Source organism: Squalius cephalus (genome assembly GCF_949319135.1).
Source record: "Squalius cephalus genome assembly, chromosome: 12".
NCBI lineage: Eukaryota > Metazoa > Chordata > Actinopteri > Cypriniformes > Leuciscidae > Squalius > Squalius cephalus.
In genome coordinates this window covers 29,164,560-29,174,887 of record NC_137133.1, presented here as the reverse complement: position 1 = coordinate 29,174,887, position 10,328 = coordinate 29,164,560, and the positions used below count along the sequence as shown (strand labels likewise).

At 38.3% G+C, this 10,328-nt stretch overlaps 1 protein-coding gene across 1 annotated transcript in view; it reads right to left on the bottom strand.

Annotated features, from left to right (window-relative positions):
- Positions 1 to 8,093: 8,093 nt before the first annotated feature.
- galnt14 (UDP-N-acetyl-alpha-D-galactosamine:polypeptide N-acetylgalactosaminyltransferase 14 (GalNAc-T14)) overlaps positions 8,094 to 10,328 on the bottom strand; it is a 39,595-nt gene continuing 37,360 nt past the window's right edge. The window contains exon 16 of the mRNA XM_079888476.1: positions 8,094 to 8,164. The gene's annotated coding sequence lies outside the window, so the exon portion shown is untranslated. The remainder of the gene's footprint in view (positions 8,165 to 10,328) is intronic.

Here is a 10,328-nt window from a genome sequence, read left to right as displayed (position 1 = left end):
TTGAGACAGAATTTCATCTGTCCTCATTTAAATTAAATAAAATTAACACCCTTTGTATTTGTGTTATATTAAAAGGCCTCTACTGAGCAATGTGTAGGTGTATGATAAATTAACTTATCATCCAATGCAATTATGAAATGATTTCTTTGTTTGACTTGGTTCCTAAGCAGTTAAACATCGGGCCGCGTGAAAACCGCATTAGTCGGAGGGACCCAGGAGGCATCAAAGCGCAATCAACTCATTTAGTGCCCTTGTGCTTGCTGTGTAATTACTAAACCACAGCAGCCAAATGGAGATCGATGGCTGACCGAGAGGTAGAGCGATGAAAACACAGAGCGAGAGAGAAAAGGCTTACGCTCAGCTGCACATCTGAAATACCATGTCTGCGCAATAAAATGTCACAACACAGCGTGTCTGCCGCAAAACAAGATTACCTGATGTCAAAAGCGCAAGATACATGTATATCCAGCCATGCAAGGGAAAAAGCTTCAAGCATGGAAGATTCACTGCGGCTCAGACATCAAGCAAAGTCAAATTTGGTGGTGAGAGCTACAAAAGAGGCAAACGAGAGAGAGAGAGAGAGGTAATGCAAGGGTGAATCAAGACAGTATTAATTTCACTCTAGAAGGAGCACTGAATGAAGAGGGTTTTTTCCCCCCAGAGTTTGGAGTCTTGCGCAGTTACAGTTACTAATTTAATTTGGGCAGCTACAGAAAAAGAAGCTGGTGCTAATGCACCTTTTTCGTTCTAATTATGTTAACTTGTATAGGACTAAATGCATTGCAGAACATCCTTTATCATCTCTAATTTTGTTAAAACATGAAATAGAACCTCTGCAGAGGTCACTGTGTAACAAGAACACCTGCACAAACAAATTAAAAGGAATGGTTCACCCCAAACTGGAAACTAACTCTCATATACCGTATGTATGTATGTATGAAGAAGTATGTACAGTATATATACAATATATATTTCTGTCAGGACCACTATCATCAAATACGATTGACAATTAGCATGCAGTTTGGATTGGCGGTATGGTTCTGTTCTGGGCGAGAACTCCCTGCGCATCCGTTTATAAGAGCATGGAGAGCTGCAATAACCCCCCTAGGGTTACAGGGTAACATAATGTATAGAAGATATCATTAATGTCAACATTTTAATGTCCAACATAATTAGAGAATTTAGTCTGATTCAAAGTTGAATCAGAATGCCAATCCTGCCTGATGAGAGGAGGAGCTGGGGATGGAGGAGGGTAATTAGCTCCTGAGAAACACGTTAGCTGTTGGTATTAATGAAGGAGCTTATATATGAATACAGTGATAGGCGTCGTATTCCTATAGGTAGACGTGGATCAGCTGAGAGTCAGCTGATGCGAGCTTGACTAACGTGACCTGCCAGAAATGACGCTACGCTTGATACAGTATATAAAATTTCTTTAAAATATCTCATTTTAGTTCTAATGCGTCATATGGGTTTGGGAATGTGGGTGAAACAATAATGGCAGAATGTAATTTTTTTTTGTTGAACTATCTCTTTAAAGAAGGTAATTGTCAACCTCTCCAGAGTGACAGACAGTTTGAGGCAAAGTCAATGAGGGGAAATGGCCGAATATGATTTTTTTTGTTGAACTATCTCTTTAAAGAAGGTAATTGTCAACCTCTCCGGAGTGACAGACAGTTTGAGGCAAAATCAATGAGGGGAAAACGTACGCACTTACAAGTAGAGTGATCAGCAAGAAGGGGCGAAGAACAAAGGCAGAGAAATTACTGCCAAATCCTCAATTCTTCATTTCCTGACAGCAATTCATCCCCGCTCATCTTAGCCTTTTTTGGCAGGATCGCACATTTTCTTGCAGCAGTAATTTCCTTGACCTTTGTCTCTGACAGAGCAATTTCATCATCCTCCCTCCAATATCAGAGAGAAATATCAGCGGGGTTATGCAGTTGACAAAGGAGCCAGAACATAACAAGCACTGCCAAACTCCTAGACATGAACTCAGCAATAACAGAGAAAATCAATAATGGCCCCACTGTTCCTGATCTTTTAAACGATGTGGACTGATGGGAGATGTGGGTGCTGGCAATGCTGAGCAGAGCACAAGCAAAAGTGGAACCGTGGATCTTCCATTGTTGACCTCTTGAGCGACTAGCATTTTGGAGTCAGTGGGGTTATGCTAACACACAAACCCCGTGGAGAATCTGTTGTGTCCTCCCCCTCAAGTGCATGCAGCCCTGCGTTGATGGTATTGGCAGGGGAAACTTCATAATAGAAACTGTTCACTGGCTAAAACAAAGAACTCTATGATCCTGCTGAGGATTCTGGAAAGACAAATCCAGCGTTTAACCCTTTAAAACCTAGCATATTTTATCCGCAAAAAAATAAAAGGCTTTCGGCCCCAAACTTTGCTGAAAAAAGTGTTGTACGCAGTCTTATTTTTAGTTTATCATTTTTATCAAGTAACTATCTAGTAACTCTAAACATGTCCACCTTCAGATCGTGGTACAGACTAGCGCATGTGGCTTTTTGCTGTGAAACCTTTACTGACTTTTATAAAGTAAACATGAGAATAACTTTTATATTGTTAATAATATTTCAAGACGAACAATTACTGGATGGAAGCAACTCAGGTTGACCTGATTATTATCCATTCATCTCTTTTTAGAAATTGTGTTAAAATGAGAGTATCAGGCTTTTGACGAAGGTTTATTTGTACATCTCTCGATCATTGTTGTATTGCATTGCATTATATGTTTTCCCCCCACAATAAAACCTACAGAGCTTTGATCTTAAAACTAGCCAATATCATACTAAGACACATTATTGAGAGACATAAAGTGACAACTGATATTTATATACATTTTATAGAAGTATTTGCTATACAGTTATAAAGATCTCATTAATTTACATTACAAGCTATGATAAGTTCATCTTACATTCTGGCTATATACATATCAACAACTGCACCACATTGTATACTATACAGTTTGAGCCTCTGAATAAAATTGAGGTGTTTTTTCCTCCTTGAGTATGAGCTCCATGTTCTCCTATATCATAAATGAGTGCTTGATTCTGATTGGTTAATCGTGGCATAGTCATCCTAAGCAATGCTGTATATCAGAACCCCTCAAACTGGCTCTACTTTTATAGTATCTTGTATCACGCCGCCAATTCGCTTCCTTGTATTATGACCTCTGAGGACCTTAGTATTAATAATATTACTGTAATCAATGTTTCAGTGTTGCTTTGTCTTGTTGCAATTTTTTTTTTTTTTTTTTTGTGGAGGCACATAATACACAGATAAAATAAGAAAATAATCTTCTCTCAATCATTATTTAATATAGCTGCCCCTTATATGGAGAAGCCATTTCAAATCATGTAAATGGTATTCAAATTGTATTTACTTAAGAAACACAGTTGTGATGATGTTGCAAATAGCCAACAATTACTTTAGTGGAATTTAAATGGCAATGTGGCCACAGGCTGTAGACTTTTCAGTGGAGTGTTTAAGTGCACTATTGCTGGGGATCCTTTCACTCGCTCTTTCTCCCTATGACTGAGGGAGGGCATGCAGACCGTAGGGGTCTCGGCTCGGCTTCCATTTGTGAGCGACAAGCTATTTTTTTCTCTTTACACTCTGCCAAAAGATCATTCCAGTGTTTACTCCTAAATACAGTGACTTTGGAAATTATTTTCCTTTTATCAGCATTGAACTAGTCCCTGAACATCTACATATGGCATACCTCATTTATTTGTGTTATTTTGAAATGCAAGCATGAATCTGAAAATGTCTGAAGTCGGCATGACAGGATTTACAGCCCATTTTACTTCCTTCAATGCAACTAAGTGAAACAGGATATTCATGCATTAAAAAAAGAGAGAAAAAAAAACAACATCTTAATTTTATCCATCACAAACTGATTGGATCATGAGAAGTGGGTGTTATACAGTATAGGTCAAGTATAGGTTAAGATGGCTTGGTGATGTCAGCCAAAAACAAAGGTTGCTTAGGAGCCAGAACAAGTTTCCTATGCTATCATGAAATATTACAAAGATTACAAATGCTATAGACATACTATGTTATGTATATGTATATATTATGTTGACCCAGGAATCATACATTTTAATTAGAAGCACTAACTGTTTTATGTAGCTTATCTGATACGAGAAAATACATTTTTATGGCCTGATTTATGGTTGCCAGAGCTACAAAAAGAAAACCAAAAAGAAACAAACTAAAATGAATTCAAATCACTTCAAAAAGGTGTCATGGCAGCCACTAAAGAGTAAAAAAGAGAAACAAAATAAACTCAAAAGCAGATAAAAGAGTAGGAATTATACTGCAGAGTTTACTGCATGGAGGAAAAAGAAATAGCAAATAATTAAGAAATCACACTGTGAGAAAAGTGTAGCCTACGCATCATTTTCTCTATTCACAAATCCGGAAAAGAATCACGTCCAAAATCGCATACTCTCTTAGTAGTTACTTTTTTAGTGAACATTAAAAAAGTATGTTCTACATACTGTAGTATGTGTATGAATGTATTCTGAACATACTGTAAGGGTGATGTTTTTCCTTTGCGTTTTTCGCGTACAGACGACAGTGTTGTCAAAACGATCCCTGTTCACACGGATCTGCGAAAACGATTAAAAATGCTGTATTCTGCTGCCAGGCCAGTAGTTAGCAAAGTTGTCACTTTGTAAAGAAAAGCTGCACACCTATAGACTGAATACGTAATACGTATACGCATGACGTCACCATTTTCATAAATCCGTGTTTTCTGTTTTGAGACAATAACGATATCATTTTCAAAAACTTGCACTTTGACCGAAAACACAATTTTCATGTAAACGAACGGCCACAATGTGTTAAAAAAAATCAGTTTTTAGTTGAAAATGGCATTGTGTAAACTGCCCCCTAGTTTAATTTTGTTTGTGTTCCCAGTGATTGTGTTTCTATGGTTACCAATGAGTTTATTGATTAGTCTCACCTGTCTCTTGTTCAGTTGCTTGTTACCCCTTAGTATTTCTAGGCCTCAGTTGGTTCAGTTCTTGGTCTTGCATTGTACCTCTGTTACATGTTCTCCAGAGTACTCCTCCTGGATTATCCGCATTGTTTCGTGTTTATTAAAAGAGGCACTGCAATAGATTCCTCTTCTCTTCATTTGTTAACTGTGACACACACTACATTTGTCACGTTTTCATTGGCATGTGACTTACAGCTTCAGTTGCGTTGCTTCACTGCCATTCAAAATAACTCCTCTCCTGTAGCCTCATGGGATAATAAAGTGTCTACTGGATGCGCAATTCAAAATCACGCCGGTAGTAGTTTTTGCCTACTGTTTTATGAATACTTTGAATTTGGACATACAGTACTACTCTTTTTTTCCACATACTATATTGTAGGGAAGAATGCATATTCAAATGCAGCCTGAGCTTTATGCTCTTCCTCTACACCAATACATCTGCTTACAATAATTATTAGATTGATCTGATTGGTGCAGAGCGAGAGGTATGTTTAACCCTGTCAAGCCTGACATTTGAAAAATCTTTTTCTTTTTTTTTTAAATGGAACCATTTATTGAACCTTTAGACAAAATAAAAAAAATACCAAAAGAATGTTTACTTGGTAAAAAGTATAAACAATCATTGTTTTAAACTTATTTAATTCTTCTATTCCTTTCTATTTTGATCATTCACAATGCTCTTTCATTATTCCTCATGGTCGTATGTTCTTTATATTGTGAATTTTGAAGCACTCAGCAGTGTTAGAGCAGTAGGTCTGAGTTATTTGGTCAGTGTCTGTGATAACCCACTGTGGCAGCTTGCTAGTTGCCTCCTGATAACCACTCTGAGAGCTGGATAATGATGACCCCACAACACCATGTGTCTAGACAGGAAAATCTCTCTGAGACAGAGAGACAGAGGGATTCACATGGAGACAAAAGTCTTTCTGTTGATTGCAAGAACTTACAAGAGGAATGAAACACCTGGTGCTGTTATTCAGTGATTACATTTCATTTTCATGCGATGCCAAGGCTGGAGTAATTGTTGTCCACTGAGACACAATAAAGCTGGTTAATATGTTTCTCTATCTGGACTCAAGCCCCTTTCCTTCGATACAGTGGAAGTTAATCCACCTTGGTTGAATGATGTTCAAGGTTGTGGCAGGGGCTGCTCTCTCTATTTAGCATCACTGAATTTGTCTTTATCAGGCTAATGCAGAGTTGCAGTTTCCAGCCCTCCGGTGAGGCAGTGTTTTCTCTCTCTATCATTAAAAGTTTACAATCTTTTAAACTCAACACACTGGATATTTTGAGACATTACAATTATCTTAAAACTTCCGCTAAGAAAAATAGTCCACTATAATGTACAAAATAATTGATTATTGGCAACAAGGTGTACAATGCAACTATATTATTACATTAATATTAAATTGATTAAATGTCTTTTGAGGTTATTTTCACTACAGTCAATAACTGGGATGTAAGGTGGCTTTGTGTTAAAGGAGGGAGAGCGAGTCCGTAGAGTGTTATGAGAGGCATGAAGTAGTCCCAGCAAATTCTAATGTGTGGCCATTTAACTTTGGCAAAATTTTGCGGGTAAAATCCAGTCCTCTCAATTGGAATCTATGTGATCTTTAATTTAGTGTGAGGGCGAAAGAATTCCCCGTGCAAATTTCATAACAATTTGAAGTTGGCCATGCGGAATCAACCATTCCATTTAATAAACAATTTCCTGAACACGTCTTCCATTAGACGAAAAATAGAGAGCCCTGCTCCCCAACTCACACCCTTAGAGTGAAACACACTTTTTCTGCGCTCTTGGTTCTGGAAGTATTTTTACTTCTGGAAACCAGAAATCTTGCTGTACTAGGCTGTTTGTGCCAAGACAAACACTTTGATATCGCCACCATAGAGCCACAGCGATTACACATTGCATATTTCAGAGAAATCAACTTATAAAAGGCTCATATTTGTTTCTGCACATTAAGCTATGATAAAAAGTATTATAAAACTGAGAAAATTACACACTTCTGACGCACACTGCTGACGCAATTTGTAGTTGAAAGAAAGAAACCTCTGATATAACGATTTACATCATAACGAAGCTCTTCTGTTGTGATGCATCATTCTTAACCGCCAGGATTCCAAGATTCTTTAAAAATAGACAATTGACTAGAGTAATCTCTCTGCTCTCACCCCTCTCATCTCGATCTTCCCTTATAATGACTCATTCTTACTGAAATAAAGTAGGCATGTGGAGACTTGTACATACAATTCAGTGCACACTTTCTGCATGTCAGGAATCGCATAATTCTTTAAAGCTTTTAGGTTCAAACTCTGCAAAGCTGGTGGTGAAAAACCTGTGGTGAAACCAGGAGGCATCTTAAGCATCAGGAAGTTGTATGTAAGGAAACAGCAGAACCTAATTGGATGTAATTGCCGGGTTAGACTAGACTACAGCAAGCGATGAGGGCATTTGAGCTGTGCCACGTCTGAGTCTCAGTATTCTCCCGGCTCCTGCAGAGCTCAGCCTTCTAATGAGAAGAGGAGGACAGACTGAGGAAGTGGTAATTGGATCCTCCCCGTCATGTCGCCTGGGCATGTGTGGCGATGGGGCTGTGCTTTATTTAGATCCTCCAGGCAAACAGTCTCAGTTCTCCACTTACTAGCAGCAAACACAGAGCTTGTGAGAACAAACCTCTCCTGACCATCTTGAGCTCATTTGCTTGCAGAACAGAAGTTTGCTCTCTGCAACTGCATGCAGCAGCTATGCCATTACATTATGGACTAATGAGGCTGTGCTGACATGCTAAGTGAAGCAGATGGCCTCTGCAATCCGTTTGGGATTTGTCTATTTTTGATGATCATGTCAGCAACTACCTTAAATACACTTGGATCAGTCTTTACTTATGACCAGGAATAAATGCAAGCAGCAGGCCATTAATAAAAAATAGGGTATTTATTGTATATCGATGTGCTAGAAGATGTATCTCACAAGTGCTTCGTATTGGGGTAAATTCAAGCGAAACAGAAATAAAAAGGTTGTGCGTTGTTCTCCAGTGTGAGCGTGTATCACACTCGGTGAGTGCCCCACAAGTTTGTGTGTCCAGCTGCCAAACTCTGTTCTGGAGAGCATCAGTATGATTGACACTCTGGGGAACCTTGAAAGAAAGACAGAAGAGAAGATCAGCCAAGGTACAGTCCCGAGAGACTGGGTAGGCTAGACTGGTTACTATGTACAGTATGTATGTCAAACTTTAATATGAGGTTCATCTTTTTTTTTTTTCAATTGAGGCTGTCCAAAACATTATACTGTCTGATTAGGTAGTATCCGAAAGTAGAAAAGCATCAAGTTGCATTTTTGAAGGCAACCTTAATGTATCTTGTGCAGCCTTAATTTAAATTCTAAATTAACTTAAAAATTAAATACATTTTAATTCCTAAACTACACATTTTATACATTTTTTTTTTTTTTTTACAACCTAAGATTGTATTTGTACCAAAAACTAATTCGGAATAATCAGGGGTACTACAAACACGTTACATATCAAGATTATGTTTTGGATGTAATGAGTAAAGTTACGTGATACTTCTTGAATGTATAATATAACAACACCAAAACTACTTTTTAACTGTCTCCCCATAATGCAGTCAAGTAGGCTTGCCCATTGCATGAGAAAAAATGTCTACACTGCAAGCGAGTGACACAACGCAAAGCAACAAAACTAGGCCACCCCCATTATAATCAACAAAGCTGTCTACACTGCAAGTTGTCAGGAAGATAAAAACAGCAAAAAACACCACACACACACAAAAAAAAAAACAACACACACACAATAAAAAACCCTGCAAGCCAGAAAAACCCTGCAACGTTGTCGTTTTGGAAGAGGAGGAGTCTCAGCCAACTGATTGTTAGAGCTCAAAGCTAGATAGATAGTAACCAATACATTATTTCCATAAAAAATAAATAAATGTAACAATTACTTTCTAATGGAAGTATATTTTTGGAAGTGTACTTCTAAAAGTATTGTTGCCCCAGCATAGAATACAGTGATTAAAGGTGAGATGTGTAATTTCTTTGCCACTAAACATAATTATGACATTAAAGAAATTCTTGTACTTCAGCTTAAACTTATTTCAGTTGCGTGTTCTTGTCTTGTTTTGCTTTAAACACATGGCTTGTGATTGTGTTTGCTGGCCATGTGCTCGTGTTTTTGTCATGTTTGATGTGAGCACAAGGCTTGTCATGCATGTTTCCTTGTGCCATGTACTCTCCTGTCTATTGTCTAACCCTGCCCATCTTGTTACCTAGGGCACGTTCAAGCTCAAACCGGTGAGCAACGTTTTGCTACGGTTTCCGGGTTGAACAAACATGTTTCCTGAAAACAGTGTGCAACGGGGTTTGAGATACATTTTCTCTTGTTTGGTGGGTGTGTCAAAAATGTCAGCCCAATCAGCAGAAACATGTATATAAACCAAGCGGTATTAAAGAGACAGCTCGCACAATGGGTCCAAGTAAAGTCGTTTACAAATGCGTCCGCTGCAGCTCGATATACGCAACAATTGCAGATATTAGAAGACATGTTTGTCGTAAGAGTTTTATAGTAAAAATATAGCATATCAACAGTGATCAGCAATAATGATAAGCCTAATACTCACAATAAAAATAAGGTCGTATAGATCATAACACAGTCTCGGAGGTAATCCGTGGATTATCCTTCACCTGAAATGCGATGAAAATGTTGGATCACAATAATTAGGAACCACAGTTCCACAAATCCATTCACTCGATTGGGATGTCCTCTTTTATTCTGGACGGCAAGGGCAGTGACTCTAACATTGAGCGTATTTTGCAGTATTAAACACGTATTTATACCGATTTCATCAGGCTCTGAAAATTCTTCAAAAAGAACACAAAGAATGGCCTTCTCAGCTGCCATAGTTGCAACTCTTGCGTCATCAGAACAGGGTGTTCAACGCCCCACCATTTACGTTTAAAAAACGTTTTGCAACTTTTTGTCGGGGCTGAACGCAGCCCTGATTATTGGTTCAGTTGCCCTACCAGTCCTCCCTCATTACCTGCCTTGTTTGTTCCATATTTAGAGTACATTTACACAACAAAGATATGCTTAAAACAGAGAAGTTTTCCATGTCCAGACGACACCATTGTCAAAACGATCCCCATTCACACGGATCTGCGAAAACGACTAAAAAAACTGTATTCTGCTGCCAGGCCACTAAATGGCGATGAATCACTATTGACTCAACACATAATACCCATGTGCATGACCTTTTTGTTGTTTACATGGAGACAATTTTCAAAAA